Raw genomic sequence first — 20,274 nt, forward strand, 5'->3', positions numbered from 1 at the left:
ATTTTTCTGCAACTTCCACTAATTCTTTGTATCCTGTAATATTCCTGTTATTCATCACCTCTTCTTCACCCTAATAGGGTCACTTTTATTTCTGGAGTTCTCTGGAAAATGTATGATGTTTAAGAGGTGGACAAATCATTCATCTGTCTGGATGCCAGTGACCTCAGGTGTAAAATAAAAGGAAGTAGAGTCGACCAGTGCTTCTTGAACTTAAATGTACATCACTTGGGAGATCTTGTTAAAATGAAGACTCTGATTTAGCAGGTCTGGAATAGGCCTGGGATTCTGCATTCATAACAAGCTCCCAGGCGATGTTGGTGCTGCTGGCCCAGGGACCACACTTTGAGGAGCAAGGACATAGCTGACCTCAAAGATTCTCTTTCTTTTCATTTCTAGGTTACTTATAAGATATCATTCAGCTGGTTACACATACATACACACACACACACACATGCACAGATGTACATGCATAAATCAATTAATTTATTACAAAGTTCCTCTGTGCCAAGGATAATGCCAACTAGAGGGCATCATTTTAGCTTGTAGTCCTTGAACTTAATCATATATTGGTTTTTATTTTAACCTTCTGGGGGAATAAAACTGATTTCTTATAGTAGAATATAAGGTCATTGTTTAAATTTATTGGCATCTTATACTTTTATATTGTTCACCAACCCATGCAAATAGAAAATGGTATGTTCCTAAGGGTAGGATTAATTGGGCAGGAGGGTGAGTGGTTGTGATTTAGCCACTAAGTTGAACAAGTGAGCTTGATAAAATGTAAAGTGTGATGTGGATACTATTGCTGGGCCTACTTGAGTTTGGTGCCACAGGGAAAATAAGGTTGCTCTGTGTCACAGTAGCCGTTGGCAAGGGAAGTCCTGGCATTGAGAGTCATGCTCTGCATGTTACTAATCAGAGCAGGACATATGGGAGAGACTGTATCAGCCAGTTTAAGCAGTCACAGCTGCACATCTAATATATATTTTATAGTCCATAGATAAGATATTACCTTTGTAGTCCCCAGACTGTATTTTCCTGTCTCCTCCCCAAAGCTATTTAGATCCATCCTAAATGTCTCTGGGACTGCTTAGAGAGTCTCAGTTATGTACTGAGAACCAAACCTCTGGAGGTATTTTGTATTGCCCAAAGTGGCAGTAGGAACCAGATGAGTGGAGCGGACGTGGATTGTCCTCCCCCCACCCCGGTTACCTCCTTGGCCTATCCCAAAAGTCACTTGCCAACAGTTCCCTACAGGGGGGATTCATGACTCTCTTACCCCAGGAGTGTGCTTGGCAAGAAATGTTGAGGAGTTAATGCTCCAGGAGTGACTGTCAACCAATGAGGGATGAAGTTGGTTGATAAATAAATACCCCAGCTTCCTCATATCTCAGAGGGACAATTCTGAAACATGTTACATGCAATCTCTCTGAGGGTCTTCAGGGGCTGGAGCCAAAGCTGCTCTTGGTGGTAACCCACTCATTGATTCCCCTCCTTTCCTTTTCTTACTCTACTTACTCTTTCATTCATGCTTTTAGAGATCACCTGTCAAAGATTACTTGCACCCAAATCTTTGCCTTAGCATATCCTTTTGAGGGAAACAAGCCAAGGCAATATTAAGATCTCAACTGCCCTGGAAGTCAGCTTGCTCTGGGACTGAAGCATGCATTCATGAGGGTAGGGCTGGGCTGGTGGCCCAAGTGATCTGTGCTCAGAAGCAATTTTGAATCTGGTCTCTGACCTATTGCCCTCAACTCTGCTTCCCCACCTCTGCTTCCTAAAGCTGCTGAGTCCCCCTTGTACATCAGCTTCTGGGGGCTTCTAAGGCCTGCTCCACCAGCTATGCTGCTCCTCAGCTATGGCCCTTGCCACACATACTTCTGCTAATTACTTTCCATTTAGAGGTGAAAATCGTTGATTCACACCTTCCACAGAACATTTTCTCTGAAGTAATTATCTGGTGGTGGTTCTGGGTAAAAGTCTTGGATTTCCACCCCACACTTTAAGCTAGTAATTACAAATGTAAGCTCTGGAGTCGGACTTCCTGGGTTCAAATCCGAATCCCACAAATGGCTGGAGAGTATGAACAAGAGAACTAACAGTGTGCCAGAGGTATATTAGTCAGCCAAAGGGGTGCTGATGCAAAGTACCAGAAATCTGTTGGCTTTTATAAAGGGAAATTTTTTGGGGTAGAAGTTTACAGTCCCATAGCCCTAAAGAGTCCAACTCAAGGTTGCTTTCTCACCAAAGTCAGTTGCCACGTGTTGAAGGAAAATGGTCACTGATCTCCTTCCTGGGCTTCCACTTCCTCCTCAGGCTCAGTGGGCGCAGGGCCTTCCTGATTTCAGCTGTCTCTCAGGGATTCTTATATTAGTCTCTAGCATAGGGCTCATTTATTCCCAGGCTTTCTCAGCTGCTCAGCTGCTCTGGTATCTTCACAAGGTCAGCTGCAAACTATCAGGCAAATGGTTCATCTCTCCCTGGGTCCCCAGGATCAAAAATGACAGAACTCTCTCTCTTCCTATGTGTCTTCTTGAGTGATTGTCCATTTATATTGGCCCAGTAAGGGGGTAGGGACTCAACCTGAGTCATGCCTTACTGACGTGGTTAAATCAAAGTCCTAATATTAATAGGTAATTTAATCAAAGACATCTCAGCCGACTCTAATACAATCAAAGGGTATCACACCTAGAAGAATAGATTAGTTTACAGACATAATCTTTCTCTTTTTGGGATTCACAAACATAGTCTCAAACTGTGACAGTGAGTGATTAATATTACTAACCTCAAAATGTTGTCAAGATTAAATGTACTAATATATATAAAGCAATTAGGGGAGGGCCTGATATGTAGTAAGCTCTCAGTAAATGTTAGCAATTATCTTAGTTTGAGTTTCCAAAGTAGACCATGAGACAAGAATTCAAATGCAAATAATTTATTTTGCAGGTGATTGTAAGAAACATTGGTAAGAGAATGGGGAGAGTAAGACAGGTAAGGGAAGAAGCCCATAAAAGAGTGCATTATCGAGCCAGTTACCATTGTGGGCAACTGAGGCTTGATCATACTTGGGAACTCTGGGATGCAATGTAGAATGTATCTCAGAGTTATCCCAGCTTGGGTGACCAGTGGTCCTGGGACTGAGGGGTTTCTGTAGATGTGGACTTCCAGTGCTAAAACCAGGAGAATCCTGGACAAAATGGAATGAATTGGTCACCCCAGAAAAGAGGGATATTTATTCACCAGATCTCTATACTTCATTGGTTGAAGACTAATTTCAGAAGCTTTCTGGCACTTCCAGGTTCCCATCCATGTGGACTGAGCAAGAACCTGTGACCAGACAGATACAGGTACTCACACTAAGTAATCTTTGACATTAATAGGTGTGTGCCAGAAAACATGGGTGGGGCATTGAGACGGTTTGAAGTTTTGTGAATCTCAGAAAAGATCATGTTCTTGAACTAATTCATTCCTGTGAGTTTGGGGCCTGTGATTGCATTAGATTCAGTTAAGGAGGCTTTTGATTAGTTCACTTTAGGGTCTTTGACTGGACTGTTAGTGAGGCCCAGGTTGGGTCTTTGCCTCCTGCTGGAGGCTTATGGAAGTGGACAACTGAAAGCAGAAACACAGAGAAGAAAAGGCAGCTGCCATTTTACCCTACCATGTGAGAAAGGACTAGAGATGCCCAGAGAGGCTGAGAGAGAGGCCAGAGGCTGGAATCAGTAGAGCACAGGGGCATGGAAAGAGGCCCCTGAGAGGCTAGGCCCAGGGAATAGCTCAGGACTGAAAGTTGAGCACTGCCATGTGCTTGATTGCCCACAGCTGAGCTCAGGGAGAAGGCAGAACAGCTGAAGCTGAAGAGAGGAGGCCTGGGCAGAGACGAGCCATATGCCTGATCGCCCACAGCTGAGCTGTGAGGAGATGGTTAGCCTGGGTGGGAAGGCAGGGACCTTGGCAGAGATCAGCTGCCATTTTGCCTCATCATTTGGCAGGAACCCATGAGAGAGTGTCTCTGATGATATCTTGATTTGGACATTTTCACAGCCTTGGAACTGTAAGATTTTACCCCAAATAAATTCTCTTTATAAAAGCCAACCCATTTCTGGTATATTGCATTGACAGCTTCAGCAAACTAAAGCAGGTACCAACAGCATCCACTACAGCTCTTATTATTATCCAATTTGTTCTGTAACCTCTCCCCCCAGCATGGTATGTTTGGGAGGGGGTGGTGAAAGCTTGGGCTGCAGTCTATGACTGAAGAATTCGATCTCTTAAACCTGCTCTCTTTTTCTATTGGCTTAGATCACATGGAAGGCCTTGTATTTTTCAATGATCAATCATAAAATTCCCCTGGGCCTCAGTTTCCACATCTGTAAACTGAGTAGGATTCAATGATCTCACCCTTTCTACCTCTGTATATATTTCTCGCTAAAGCATTAATCAAAATTATTTGATACTTTTGTAAAGATACTTTTAGGTTCACAACGTTCAAAAATATAGAGTATATTCATTGTTTAATCAGAATGTGAGTCCGTTGCTGGGAAATTCAAAGAATTCTGTCACCCTTGAGAAGTAAATCACAGTCATCAGAAGCTTCTGTAATTAAGTTTATTACATCGAGTACAATATAATTTACATCTGAAAACTCCAAACTAACTGAAGTAAGTAATGGCATGTCAATGTTCATAAAGTACCCAGAGAAGGCACTTTTGTTAAAACAGCAATAATGTAAATGAGGGCCTGTAAGGTCTGCATGTCAGATCAAAAGAGTTGTAGAGCTGTTCTTGACAGGGAAGAGCTAGATAATTGAATATGGAATGCTAGCCAACCAAGTAAGTAGTCTTAATTCTAGATGGGCAAAGCAAATTTCCTGGAAATAGACCATTTCTTCTCATTCTACCCCTACACCTGCCTGCGCATAGCCTACTGCCATATTGTAGTAAATTCTGGTATACCTCCAGATTTTCTGATTGTACTCTGACGGTAGCAGAAAGTTAAAAATAAGTAATTCTGGGAAATTATTTTCACTGTAGGAACCAAAAGCTCCAAATAATTGTTTTCCCTGTTATTTCTTTTCTGTAACAGTATGCTTTCAGCAGCAAGTGACAGAATACACTTGTAATAGTGTGTAACATTATAAGGAATTATCTTATTTATTCAACAAGAAGGCTAGAGCTAAGTGGCCCTCAGTGATGTCATCCAGGACTCATATCTTTCTTGGATTCATGTGCTCTGCCATTTCCAGTATATTCAGTTTCGCCTCCTGTTTGCAAGATTGCTGCCTCAGCTTTGTATGACAGCATCCTAAGCAAGAAACGAGGAAGGTGGTACAAAAGAGGCCTTTTCTTCATCATCTCTCCTTACAGGGAAAACAGTTTTTCTTAGAAGTCTTCAGCAAACTTCTCCTTATGTTTCATTGATCAGAACTGGTCCATATGCTCACCCTTAGAACAATTACTGGCAAAGGAGTGCGGTAATGCTACCACTGGCTTAGATTAATGGCAATTAATTCCCTGGTCTTGGATATTGTCAAACTCTAAGTTTCGAAGTGTTAAAAACATGAGTCTCATGCAAGTGTCACGTGAGTTAACTCCTTGATGAAAGATACATTAGAATGGTAAAGCTGGTTCCAAATTGGTTAGGAAAGAGTGGCATATAGAGACAAGGAAAGAAGGAACATTGAAATGGAATTGCTGAAGTAGGTACAAAAGCTGGTTAATATCTTTTGGACTATAAAATTGTAACCTTAGAGATTATCTTTTTTTACCAGATAGAAATTACTTGCAACTTGTTAGTGTTCTGAAAGTTAATATCTGACTTTACAGACTCAATAGTAAATTATAAATCAAACAGAGGTTCTTCCCTAGAGAATTAGATACTCTTTGGTTGCGTTTGTTAGACATGCTTTAGTATGACATTGAAAGACAGGCAGTCATTACTTTGCCTTATTTCCAAGTTTTGGATAATATATTTATTTTTAATAGCATATAGCTAAAGGAATCTAACTGAAGGTTTCTTAGCAAAATGAGGGAGGAAATGTTTATTGGGTAGGCAATCCATAATATCTGTCACAAGCTTCTTGTTTCGATGACTAAAAATCATCAGATTCTTAAATATTTTTTTCTAGAATTCAAGTCTTAACCATAGACCCTAATGCCAAGCCTTTTCAAACTGTGCACATTATATTTCTATTTTCAGCTTTATTAATATAGGATATTTTGAATTGCATTTCGGTATCACCAGGACTGAATCTTATTGATATGTCAGTCTATGTTCTCTATGTTCTAATTTTGGGCAGATACACTGATTTCTTTACTCATCTTCTTTGAAAGTAATGCCATTGCCACTGATGAAATGATTATGACAATAGGAGGTATTTTCTCGATATTTTGCAGGGGATATTTTCCATTTGCAATCTATTTTCTTTGAAGATGGCCCTTGAAATTTATGCCAGGAAGAGATTTCTTCTTCCTTTCCACAGGCTCATCTCAGGGTAACTAAATTCCAATGACACTGAAGTCTCTCAGTGGCCTGGTCTGTATAGGCTTATTCTGTTTTTCTTTCGTTATTATTATTTTTCCTATTAACTCACCAAAGCCAAATCCAGAGCTCTATTTCAACTCTCCCTGTGAATTTCACAGTGCATGTTTTGATCTTAGGGAAATGCAAAATTTATCTCCAATTCCAAATGGCCCAAGCAGAACTGGGATAACAGCTGTAAGCAGCCAAGGCTATTTACATTCCACTTAGGATAAGATTCACTCTTAAGGAATTTGTCTTACAGTGGCACTTGGAGGCAGCAGCTGTTTATAATTAAACAGGTGACGCTATCTAGTAATTTCACTTGCCAGTGAGTCATGACACACGGGCTCTATGGAAACATGTGAGAAGCAAGCCTACACTTGTGTCACTGTTCCCTGTATGGTGCCCCTTGGGTCTTTCATTCTTTTTTTGGTGGCTTAACAAAGAAGATTCTAACAAGTGAGAATTTAAATCCTGTTTCAGGAGTCAGTTATACAACATTTTTGGGAGGGACAAGGATGCTGTCCTTAAATTATCTTTCTATATTCACAAGCTTGAGTCGTGTGTGTGTGTGTGTGTGCTTTCTTTTCCAGTGATTGGAAGAGTTGAAAAAAAAATACTGCTTTTAATTACATTTTTCCTGAAGATGTTTACTGTGTCATTTATGGTTGAGCCTTCCTGATTAGGTCAGGTGACTAAGTATTGCATTGAGGAGACTTGCAAAGAACAAAATAGTAAAGGATTTAGGATTATCTTGATAGGGCTGTGACAGGAAGGGGGAAGTTGAACTGGAAAAATAGTTTCTCCACTGGCCAATATGAAGAGAGATGATGGTTTATTAAACATTTCTTTTTATTCAAGGAGGTGAAAGTCTATTTATAAATATGTAAAAACTAGTATTATTAACGTACAACTCTCCCCTACTTAAACTATTCTATTCTTGTTTTCTAATGTTTTACCTTAAGAACTGTAATATTATGAACATTGATGTGCATTGGATAGATAGAAAGAAAACCTCCTTGCTCATATTTAATTTTCTGGAAATGTAGTTTGGAATCATGGTGGCTAGAATTTCAGTTAAAATGGTTATACTAATAGTCATAACTGAAATTTGCCTATAGTTTTATATGTGAGTAAGTAAATAAAATTTAGCTAATGTGTAATTTTAACATTTTAAAGATGCTTGAGTGTAGTTATTTTCTACTTCAATTGGTGAAATTATGTTTACTATCTGTAGAATTATAACTATTAACAATTGATTTTTAAAATAAATATGAATATGTTGAGAGTACAGTTTTAAAAAAGAAACGTATTATGAAATAAAAAGTATTAATTTGATGGGTTATGTAGGGGAACATGATCAATTTTAATACATTCTTTTATAAACAACATAATAAAAGCAACAATATGCCCCCTGCTTCCTTTCTTTCTTTCTTTCTTTTTTTTTTTTTTTTGAGGTACTGGGGACAGGAATTGAATGTGGGACCTTGTATGTGGGGTGCTGGCGCTCAACCATTGAGCCACATTGGCTTCCGTGAGTTGGTTTTATGGTTTGTTTTGCTTGTTGTTTGCTTTTTTGTTTTGTTTTCTTTTTTCAGAGGCACTGGGAACCAAATTTGGGACCTCCCATGTGGGAGGTGGGAGTTCAACTACTTGAGCCACATCTGCTCCCAACACCCTACTTTCTTATGCCACCATTTATCAAACATAGGTTTTATTTTTTCTAGTTTTCTTTATAGTCCTGGATATATGTATAGATACTTTCCTTATGCATGTCAAAGAAGATACAGTTAGTAATCTGCTCTTTCCATTTAATACTATAAGTGCCACAATTATTTTAATAGTGGCTTCACTATCTGTTAAGCTGCATACTAGTTTGGCTATTTGTCTGTTAGACATTTGGAATCTTAACTTGTTTTAATGCTGCAATAAAAATCTCTTGTATATAAAGTTTTTTCCTCTGGAATACTATTTATTATTTGACAGGTATCTTAGGATAGGCTAGGCTATGTTTCCATAACAAATTGACCCCCAAATATCAGTGGCTTAATACAATAATGACTTATTTCTCATTCATGCTACATGTTCATCATGAGTCAGTGAGGGTAGAGGCCCCCTGCTCCACACAATCCTCGGGGACCCAGACTGATGGAGGCTTCTCAATTTTGTGGCTGCCACTTGGAACATGTGTCTATATCAATTATCATGGCAAGGGAAGAGAGACAGAAAATTATACATGGACTTTTCACTGCTTCTACTTGAAAGTGACACACGTCCCTTCTGCTCATAGCCAGTTCACCAGAACTAGACTGCAGGGGTTCTGGCCAATAGAGGGGAGCAATGGAGCTGCGGGGAGCGTTACGCTACAGCCTCTGCAACAGCAGGGGTGTTGGAGAGGGAGAAAATTTCTTGCCTTAGAATAAATTCCTGGTTTGTTGGGATTTCTCGGTCAAAAGAGACATACACATATGTTTTGAAACTTCTTTGCAGAGTGCTTTACAAAATGACGTTCCTTCTTCTTGGTGGCTGGTGGTGAAGAGTATGGGCAAAGTGCACAGGCTAGGTTGGGTCTGAGGTGTATTTGCATTTGTATCCTGGCACTTAGTGGCTATGTGTCCTTGGGACAATTACTTAGTCTTCCCAAACCTCAGTTTCCTAATTTGCAACATGGGCATAACTATATCTATCCTACCTGGTTATGATTAAAGGAAAGAATATTGTAACATATTAGCACAGCAGGTCTGCCCGTGATAAGTGCTCACTAATAAATGGTGTTATAAATAGTATTGTGTACTGGTTTCCATTATGGTCACACCCTTTATCATTTTACATGTATCAAATATTAAAACCCAAACATTTGGATTATTTTGTAGGTTCAACAATTAATGGATTTAGATGTGGTGCTTATCTGTGCTTCCCTCTCAAAGAAATGAGGGCTTGTGCTTTTTCCTGAGGCACAGGGATCTGACGAGGAGGCTTTCTTTGGTTTCTGATCACCAAATTCAGAATTCTCCCTAGTATCTTTTCCTTAATCCTAACTGGAGGTGCAATGATGGTGGGAGCATAGATAGAGAAAGCAAGTGTGCTGTATTATCAAGATTCTGATTCTTGATTATGAAGGTAAGATGTTACATGTGTATGTATGAAGATTCTGAATAGCCCTTTCTTGAGATTTGGAAGCAAAATAGGGTATCAAGATGGAGATGGAAGATGGGTAAAGTTTTACATGTTGTAGGATAAAAGGCACATATAACCATTGGTTTTATTTTTGCAGAAAGATAACAGTTCCTTATTTAAATGTTTCTTTGTGATATTATCAAATAGATTTATTTATATAATGCACCATCTGGGTGCTTAATATTGAACAAATGCTAGTGTTCTTTTTAGTTTTTGTGATACTAAGAAATATATTACAAATATTTTTGAGGGCTTTTTCTGTAGTGTCACTGTGCCAGATGCTATGGTACACAGAAAATTATAGTTTTTACCTAAAATGAACATGTTGCACAGCTAATGAAATAGATCTATAGGTACATGGAGAACTGTTAACAGTGTGATATGAAGCAGAAATGCCTGACTCTGGGAACAGATGAAAGGACCAATTCTACCTGGGTGTTTGGAGAACTCGTCTTTTCGCGGGACTTTCGAATTGGACCTTGAAACCTGAGAAAATTTCACCTGGTGAAGCAGGAAGAAGTGCATTCCAGACTCAGGGAGCACAGCAAGCAAAGACATGGAGAGGGAGGTAAAGCGCCCGTTGTTTGCAAGTTCTTCCACAGGCACTAGAAAGCCAAGGGAGGATTCTGAGCAGGAGGCTGACATGGTGTGATTAATGTTCTGGCCACATGGAGGGTGGATTAGGTGGGTGAGACTGGGGTAAGAGAACCCAGTGAGGGGCAATTGTAAGGGTCCAAGAGAGAAGTGAAGGAGAAGGGCTGGTTTGTGAGCACTGGCGAAAGTGTTAGCCTTGGCAAATTGTAGAAGACACAGCTCTGTCTGTGGTTTGGGGTAACAAGGAGAAGACGGATGAAGGGAGATGAATTTTTTAAGGCAGAGTTTGTTGGATGAACCCCATTTTCTTAGAGAAATAAAAGGCAAAACTGTTAGCTGTGAGTAGGAGGGTTTGTTGGAGACTTGAGGAAACTGTTAAAAGTTGGGAATTGCAATTTCAGAGAATGGGCTAGAGATGTCTTTAGGGATGTGTAAAAGGATTGCCAAGAAGCAGTGCAGAAGAAGTTGGTAGATCCTGGTGTGGGTGTGGGGACAGTGTTGGTGAGAGTGTAAACTGCTAAAATATTTTTGGAGGCCAATTTGGTATTTACCTATCAAAATTTAACCAGTGCTGGGAGCAGATATGACTCAAGTGGTTGAGCACCTACTTCCTACATGGGAGGTCCTAGGTTCAATTCTAAAAACATAAAAACAAAAATAGGCAAACAAACAAAAAAACCAACTCAGGGGTGCCAAATATGGCTTGGTGGTTGAGCACCAGCTTCCCACATATGAGGTCCCAGGTTCATTCCCTGGCCCTGATACCTGAACAACAACAACAACAACAACAACAACAACAACAAAAAGTTAGCCAATGCATTCACTTTGATGTAGAGGTTCTTCCTCTCTGAATTTGTCATGTAGGAAAAAAATCCACATATATGCTGATACGAAAGTATGAATTGCTGAGGGACACCAAACTAGAAATAATATAAATATCCATTCAATAGGCAATTGGCTGAAAAGCTTGAAGTATATCCACACAGTGGAATCATATGCAGATGGATGTCTCTCTTAGATAGTGGCCGATATGTATTGATGTGGAGAGATGGCAACAATATGTCATAAAGTGAAAAGATTAAATTGCAGAATAATGTGTATGGTATGGCCTTGTTTTGGACACAGTTTTAGCTTCACTCTAATTTTCCCTTCATTTATTTATTTATTTATTTATTTCTCTCCCCCCCACCCCCCCGCCCCAGTTGTCTGTTCTCTGTGTCCATTCGCTGTGTGTTCTTCTGTGACCACTTCCATCCTTATCAGCGGCACCGGGAATCTGCGTTTCTTTCTGTTGTGTCAGCTCTCCGTGTGTGTGGCACCATTCCTGGGCAGGCTGCACTTTCTTATGCGCTGGGTGGCTCTCCTTATGGGGCGCACTCCTTGCGCATGGGGCTCCCCTATGTGGGGGACACCCCTGCATGGCAGGCACTCCTTGTGCGCATCAGCACTGCGCGTGGGCCAGCTCCACACGGGTCAAGGAGGCCCTTGAAACGGATCATGGGAAACACCCCTCTGAATTGTGAGCCCTAGGTTTGTCCTATCTTGACCAATCCCTGCTCTGTTTGCCATAGCTCCATAAATGGACTGGTCAAATAGGAAGACAAGTAACATCAGGGTACAACTGACAGACTGGAAGACTGGGGAGAATCAAGGCCTTAGGATTCTTGAATCAATCTATAAAAAGCACGTGGAAAATTGTGCAGCACAGAGTAAATGTTCTATAAATGTTATACATTATTATTGTATTTCTATTATTATCATCATTATGATGAGAATGGCAAAATGCTGATATAGTTTACATTAAAGAGTGGGAGAGATTGAGGGATACATGATTATGGCCACAGATGGGGATTTTTAGCTGCAGTAGGTGTGCCAGTTCCAGATGCTGAGATTTAGGGGGTTCCTCTGCCTGTGGATCGCTGAGCTGGAGTTGAAGAATAAATCAAGGAACCATGTGAGTATCTAAATTTGGATTCCCTAAAAGCAGATTCTGAAAAGGATTTTAGTGTAATCTTTTATTTGGGGGATAGTTCTAGGAAACACTGATAAGGAAGTGAGCCAGACAAGGAAGGCAGTAAAGGGTTCATTTACAAACAGGTCACTGTTGTGGGCAGCTGGGGCTCATTCCTGCTGGGAACATCTGGGAGACTGGGGAGGACTTGACTTGGAGTTATCCTACTTGAGGGGAGGAAAGCTGGGGTGGTAATCCACCAACTTCCCTTCCTCCTTGGTTGAGGATTGCTCCTGGGGAGGCACTAAGTCCATGGCATTTCCCAACATGTTGACATGTCCCTGCAGGCAGAAGAAGCCTTCAGATAGAGTCACATGCTTGCTACTTGTAGTGAGGGCTGGTGGAATACGAGTAGACGCCCGCCAGTGCCTACTATTATAGCTGGATGAGTCATTACTAGTTCTTGAAGTGATCCGAGATTATGGTAAAGTTGTTGCTTATCTTGTTATTGAGAAGCACTATGGTTTTAATCCTATCCCTGAAGGTGGACATCTTCTTTCCTTCATGGCCTCAGTCACATATTCATTGAGGGCCCCCTACATGCCAGAGACTGCGCTAGGCACTGTGGACAGAGTGATGAAAAAGACATGGACCCTGGCCGCTGGAAGCTTATATTCTAGTAGGGGTGCTGACAAGGACATGGCTAATTACATTACTAGGTGACAGTTGGTATGATAGGTAAGTATGGGGTGATATGGGCACACATAGCAGTAAAATGGTCAAGAAGGACTTTCTGGAGGAAGAAACTAGAAACAAGTAACCCTAAGAAAGGAGAGTTATCCAGGTAAAGGCAGAAAGGGGGAAATGAACTAGGCAGAGGGACCAATGTATGGAAAGGCAGAGAGGGAGAGAGGGAAAGAGGGAGAGAGGGAAAGAGGAAAAGAGGGAAAGAGGGAGAGAGGGAGAGAGGGAGAGAGGGAGAGAGGGAGAGAGGGAGAGAGGGAGAGAGGGAGGGAAGGGAAGACAGAGAGAGAGAGAGAGAGAAGAGAGTGCTGGGGAGCATGCACATAGTTGAAATATGGGTAGAGTGTCGACAGGGTGTGCATTGGGGGATGGGGGGGAAAGGTTAGAGACATAAGGAGGAGCCAGATTAGGAAGGACTTTTAAATTCTATGAAGAATTTTGACTTTATCCTGAGGGCGATGAGAACTCTTTGGAGAGTTTTAATTGAAGGAGTGCCATGGCTAGCTTTGCATTTTGGAAAAATCACTCTGGCTGATGTTTATGAATGGGTGGAAGGAGGACAAAACTGAAGGCAGAGGCTGGTGAGGAGCCTGTTGAAGAGATACAGTGAAAAGAGTGGAGTGGATGGATTGCAGCAGATGGAATAAAACATGGCAATGACAGTGACAAAAGAGTGGCTGAATTGATGGCTAGTACAAGAGGGAGAGACTAAGGAGCTGACAGGGTCAAAAGAAAAGAGCTGCCGATAATGAATAGGCATAGTTTGAGTAACTGAAGGTGAGACAAAAAAGCATACGATATTATGATCAGACAGTTTGAATTTAAGATGGAATGGGGAGGGGAAGGAGAGAGATGGAGAGAGAGATTGAGAGATTGAGAGAAGTGAAAAAAAAAGTTCCTGGTAGTGGCCATGGCAGTTAATTGATAATAGGATTAGTGGGAGAAGGCGTTTGGAAGGAACTGGGAAGATTAACTGTTCGATAGGTGGTCCCCCTGGACTCTGAAATAACACAGTACGAAGACAGGACTTGGGGTAGAGCGCCAAACTGTGACCAGGGGATAACGTCTAAAGAAAAGGGGGATGGGATGGAGGTGTGCAGGGAGTCTCTAGATAGGTGCAATGAGGGGGGTTCAGAGGATGTTAGAGGCAGAGCATGTGTTAAGTAGCAGTAGATTGGGCCAGGGGCCAGGTCATTTCCGCCCCTTCTGTAAGAGGGTGGAGGAGGACTGCTAAGGGGCGAGCAGGAGTGAGGAGGTTGCTGTGCACGGGGTGAAGGGGAACTGCCGTAGGTCAGGAGGGCTCTGGGAGTAGACATGTCCCCTGGGGCAGGGCCTGAGCAGAGGAGTAGGTGCAGGACGTAGGGGAATTCGTCTACTCGGGAAAGGGGGTTCCAGAAGACAGAGTGTGGAGGTTTGGGGAGGGAGGGAAACAGTACAGTGAGTGGCTATACCAGGGAAAAGAAAGTCCAGAGCAGTAGGGACTTGGGTGGCATGCTGGGATACCAGAAATGTGAGGCCAGCTCAACTGTGCTCCAGGGATGGGGTGAGGCAAGGACATGGCACTTGTCCCCAGGAACCAGCCAGGCCTAGATGAATTCTTTTGCCAAGGGAGGTCTGGTCCAGGAGAGCAGCCCACAGCTTTTTGCACTGTACATTAATTCAGTGATTTGTGTAACACCATTTACTATTTAGAGAATGTTATAAAACCGAAATGGGCACCACTGTTTTACAGCAATAAACGGATGTCCCGCCATAAGGAAAAGAATTCAACGTTGCATTACCACAGAATTCTTTATTTGGGGAGTGGATTTATGGCAAGGTTCCTTTCAAACTGAAAACCAAATTGGGTATAATGATTTATCAAAAACGTGTTTGGGTGACTTGTTTCATGCCAGCATACTTGAAAGAGATGGCTTTACATGAAACAGGCTCCAACTTTGCCTCCTCCCTCCCCCAGGATCCTGTAATGGGTGTATATTACAACAAAATTACTGAGGGAACACAGACCAAAGTCAGGTGGGGTTTGGATATGGCTTCACCACTACCCAGCTTGTTGGCTTTGGGCAAGGTCCTTTGCCTCTCCGTGCCTCAGTTTCCTTATCTGTAAAACGGAGATAATGACATTACCTACCTCAGAATTGTTATGAGGATTAAATCAGTTAATATTTGTAAAATGCTTAGGACAGTAATTGCTTAATACATGTTGAATATAATTGGGGCATATAGGAAATTTGCAAGCAAGAGAAGAAATTGCAGGCCTCCTCTTCCAATCAGCTGTTACTTAAATTTAAAATGGAGGTTTTCATATTCATTTCTTTGCCGACTGCCAGGCTCTGGGGTAGGTAGTGGGTAAATAGTGGGGAATAAAGCAGGCCTAGAGCCTGCCCATGGGGGTGGGTGGCATGAAGGAAGGGGCGATAGCCATTATTTGGTTTTTCAGTAGAGAGACAGCGCAAACAGCGCTGTTTGCGAGCAAGAGCGAGCATTGTGTTCTGTGCAGGCTGTACAGGGAAGAGTCTGATTTCAGAGGTGATGTGAGGATACCAGACAGAGCTGAGCAGGCTCAGCGGAAGCGTTCCCCGGGGCCTGCTGCGTTGCCACTCCCTGACACTGATGTACACTGACTGCCCTCTGCTCACCTCCCTAACCCATGGCAACTGTCTTAGTCTGACTGTTTGGGGCCTGTGGAGGCCTTAACATCAATGCATCTCCACAAGGACTCCAAGTATCAGAAAGGAAGGCAGGGGGGCAGGAAGGCAGCAAGGCATGAGGAAGTCAGGAGGAAGGCAGGAAGGCAGGGAGGCAGGAAGGAACAGCTCAACAATAAAAAGACAACCCAATTTTTAAAAATGGGCAAAGGGTCTGAATAGATATTCCTCCAGAGAAGATACACAAATGTCCAATAAGCATATAAAAAGATGCTCGACATCATTAGTCATCAGGGAAATTGTGTTGGCAAGGATGTGGAGAAATTAGAACCCTCACACTTGGCTGGTGGGAATGTAAAATGGTGCCACCGCTTTGGAAAACAAACCAAATGTCTGTCAACTGAATGGGTAAACAAACTGTGGTCTAGCCATGCAAAGACGTGTTATTTGGCAATAAAAAGGAAAGAAGTTCTGATACACGCTACAACATGGAGAAACTTTGGAAACACGCTAAGTGAAAGAAGCCTGTCACAAAGGACCACGTATTATGTGATTTCATTTAATGAAATGTACAGAATAGTAGGTTGGTGATTTCTTAAGGCAGTGGGGTTGAGGGGGCATGGATAATGACTGCTAATGGGTACGGGGTTTCTTCCCGAGGTGATGAAAATGTTCTATAATTGATTGTGGAGATAGTTATAGCTCTGCAAATAAAATAAAAACCATTGGGTTGCATATTTTAAAAAGGTGACTTTTCTAGTATACAAATTATATTATTATATCTCAAAAAACTCTTATTAATAAAAGAAGGGAAAAATTACATCTGATTGAAGCCATGTCAAGCTACCACCTGGAAACTTTAGCAATTGAAGCCCTCACCACTGTCCTTCCTAACTCTTATTATCTGGGGACTATTAAAGACTGGGAGGAATCTAGAAAAGTCCTCTGCTCCATTCTCCTGCTCCCAGGCAGAGAGGCAAAACAACCTGGATGTGGCTTTTATAATACAGACTTCCAAAATTTATTATTCCCACAAGAATAGATTATGAAATTCTCCCAAAGCAGTGAGATATGAGAACAAGGTAATCAGGGTATCATGTGCACTTAAGGTAGGGAATTCCTCATAGGATACTTCATAGGTTACTGCTACTGGGGAATTTCACTGCAGAAAAGTTATCCTGTTGCTAGGCAACACTGGGGCTTGAATTGAATTCACATGGTGATTGAGAATGCCTCACGTAAATTCATGATTCATATTCCTTCTCCAATAAGAACTAGTGCAGATAAAACACAGTTCTTTAAAAAAATATAAACCTACAGCATTGACGAAAATAAAAAACAGGACTCAGTTATTTAAACAGAGCTCTTAAAATTTTTGTATATTTTCTTAGATTCTTACTGTTTGCAAGCATACATTTTACACTATATATTATGTATATTGTAATTGTGACATGCATATCACCTAACAATCTGCTTTTTCCTTTAGGGTATTATAAAAATGTCTCCATCTATTCATAAATCTTCATAATGATTCTTTTCAATGACCACAAAGCATTCCTTTTTGTTGGTGGACAATAGTTTGCTAAACCTTTGTCTCATTGTTGGACATTTGGGCTCTTTTCCATTTTCCCTGTTGGTAGAAAATTCCAGAGCACATGGCTTCTTTGAAAAGAATGTATAATACAGGAGCTCCACGAGTTAAGTACTGCTCTTCAATGACTATATTTAATTAGCCCCCGTTCTTTTACAGCCATTTGGAAATCTCTTCGGAAGCACATTTAATCCATGCGATCAGTCATTTCTACAGAGTGGGAACGCAGTTTCAATGCTTGGTTGAGTCTTAAAGCTGCCTATGTGCCTGGCCAAGGCCTCCAGCGGAAGCTTTGCATTTTCGAGATTGCCAATTGCATGCAATGCGACGGGGAATTAACAAAATCATTTGAAAAGCATCCCACAGAAATGGAAGGGAATTCCCTCCACTGAAAGGAATGGGCTTCCCGAACACACAAAATCAACTTGCAGAAAGCTGGGCAAGTGCAGAGCCTGTGTATTTTAATGGGATTTTACAAATAAAGGGGATTAAGGTTAAAAAAAAGAATTTTATTGTCTTCAGTTTCAAGATTGTCACAGTTGCTAACCAGAGGTATTCAAAAGGTTTGCTTAAGATTGGGGCTTTCCTTACGAAATGATGAGATCTAACGGCCTCATCTCCTTACTGCACTGACAAAAAGTACAGATTAGAGATCTAATAAAAACACTGTTTCATTTAAGAATGCTCAATGGCCTGGGGATTTCAAATCTATATTTTCAATTTACTTCCATTATGAAGACTTTCAAAAATAAATATTTGAAAACCTGTAGGAAAAATTGAAATAGCTTTCCCAAGTTAAAACAAAATTGGAAATCCTCAATCAGAATATGTGTGCGTGTGTGTGATTTAAAAAAAAATCTACTTCAGATCAGGAAGGTAATATAGTTCTGGTGTCAGAAAAACCAGACTCGTATCCCTTTGGCCTTTACTTTTCAAACCTGAAATGTTGCAAATTGATTTCGAGATGGGGAGCCCTGCTAAGGCCAGTTGAATGCTCACCCTGGAAATTTTTGCCATTTCAGAAAGAAAAGCCTCTAAAAGCTTTCTTCTGATTCAGCAGCTGCCTGCTTAGCATTAAGAAAGAGCAAGCCAGACTCCAGAGTTGGGTAATTATGGCTGAGCTTTGGATATTCTCTTTGGGAGATAACAAGGTTGGGTCTTCCCATATTACAAGATGCCAGGAAGAACTTGCTGGCTGGCACCCTGAATTTTTGAAAGTGGTTCAGCTTGGAATGCTTTCGAAGCATCAAGAAGAGGTACAGCCCTTGCCAGAGATTGCTTTAAAAAGAACCTGACTGGGAATATGACTGCAGAGATCTTTGAGCAAGAGGCACTAGTAATCATTTGTGATCACAAAGATTCTCTCTATCTCAGAGCAAACATTTGTTCCGAAGAAGCAGCTAAAGCGTTTTGGGTATCTGGATGTAAATGGCTCCCCAGGGTAATAGAATCAGAATTTTTCAAACTAGTTAGAATTGAGTGTCTAGTACCCTCATTTTACTTTTTTTAAAAAAATTCAGGTTTATTGAGGTACAATTCACCCTTTTAAGATGTACAATTCTATGTAGTCTGACAAACACTTATAGTCATGTAACCACCACTGCAATCAGGATATAGACTGTTTCCGTCACCTGAAAAAGTTCCCTGATACCCCTTTGTAGTTGGTCCTTGGGGTAAATTGCATTATGTACTCCAATTTAGACATGTTCTTAATCTTTTTTTTTTATTGACTTTGTAATAATATTACATCAAAAATATATATGTGAGGTCCCATTCAACCCCGCTCCCCCACTCCCCCTCTCCCCCCCCAACAACACTCGTTCCCATCATCATGACACATCCATTGGATTTGGTAAGTACATCTTTGGGCACCTCTTGTTCTTAATCTTAATCTGCATTCCTGTGGGTTTGAACCCATTGTAAATAGGATCTCTCGAAGATGTTAAATTAAGGTATGGCCCAACCTAATGAGGTTGGGTCTTATTCTTGATTACTGGAGGCCTTATAAAGGGAAAGAAACAAGAAGCCAGAGTCAGAAAAAGCCACATGAAGAAGGTGGAAGCCAGAAGTCAGCAGAAACCTGGAAGAGAAAGGAAAGGACATTGCCATGTGACACGAGACAGGGATAAAAACCAAGGAAACTCCAAGGATCACCAGCAGCCAGCAGCGGGATGTTACAGACTGGGGAGAAAGAATCGTCTTGCTGAGATCTCAGCTTTGGACTTCTCTTAGCCTTAACACCATGAGCCAATAAATTCCTGTTGTTTATAGGAACCCATTGTGTGGTATTTGCCATAGCAGCCTGGGATACTAAAAACTAAGACAATCCCCTTTCCCTACCTCCAGCTCCTGGCAACCACTGAGCTGTTTTCTGTCCCAGTAGTTTTGCCTTTTCCAGAATGTCATATAAATGGAATTATACAGCTGTGTGGTCTTTAGGGTCTGACTACTTTCACGTAGCATAATGCTTTGGAGATTCATTCATGTTGTTGCACATATCAGTAGTTTGTTTCTTTTATTGCTTCATAGTATTCTATTGTAGGGATACACCACAGTTTGCTTATTCACTCACCAGTTGATGGGTATTTGGGTTGTTTCCCTCATTTTACTTTTACTAATTTAAATTTTTCCTATTGCATGATGGTATAAGGTTTACAAAACTCTTTTCCATTCATTTATGTCCTCACTTACAGTCTTGTTGATAAACATACTGTTAGTCCAATTTTTAGGATAATAACTAGAGAGGCACAGGAAGTTTAAGTGGCTTTCAAGATTTACCAACTAGATGTCACGGGTTTGAACATCTCTCTCTGAGGCTAACCCTCTTCCCACTTTACAATGTTCTTGCTCTGATCTGAAATGACTATTGTTGATTAAAGATCTTTAGCCATCAGGGCATAACAATGTACTATACATTTATCAGAGTCTTGGGAAAACAGAGACCCTAACTTTTCAAAGAAATGTGGATCCTATAGTGTCAGTGTGGTATGATATGCAGAGAATCACTTTTGGAGCCCAACACTTTTGGGTACAAATCCTAGCTCTGCCAG

The sequence above is a fragment of the Dasypus novemcinctus genome, chromosome X (assembly GCF_030445035.2).
Source record: "Dasypus novemcinctus isolate mDasNov1 chromosome X, mDasNov1.1.hap2, whole genome shotgun sequence".
NCBI classification, from domain to species: domain Eukaryota; kingdom Metazoa; phylum Chordata; class Mammalia; order Cingulata; family Dasypodidae; genus Dasypus; species Dasypus novemcinctus.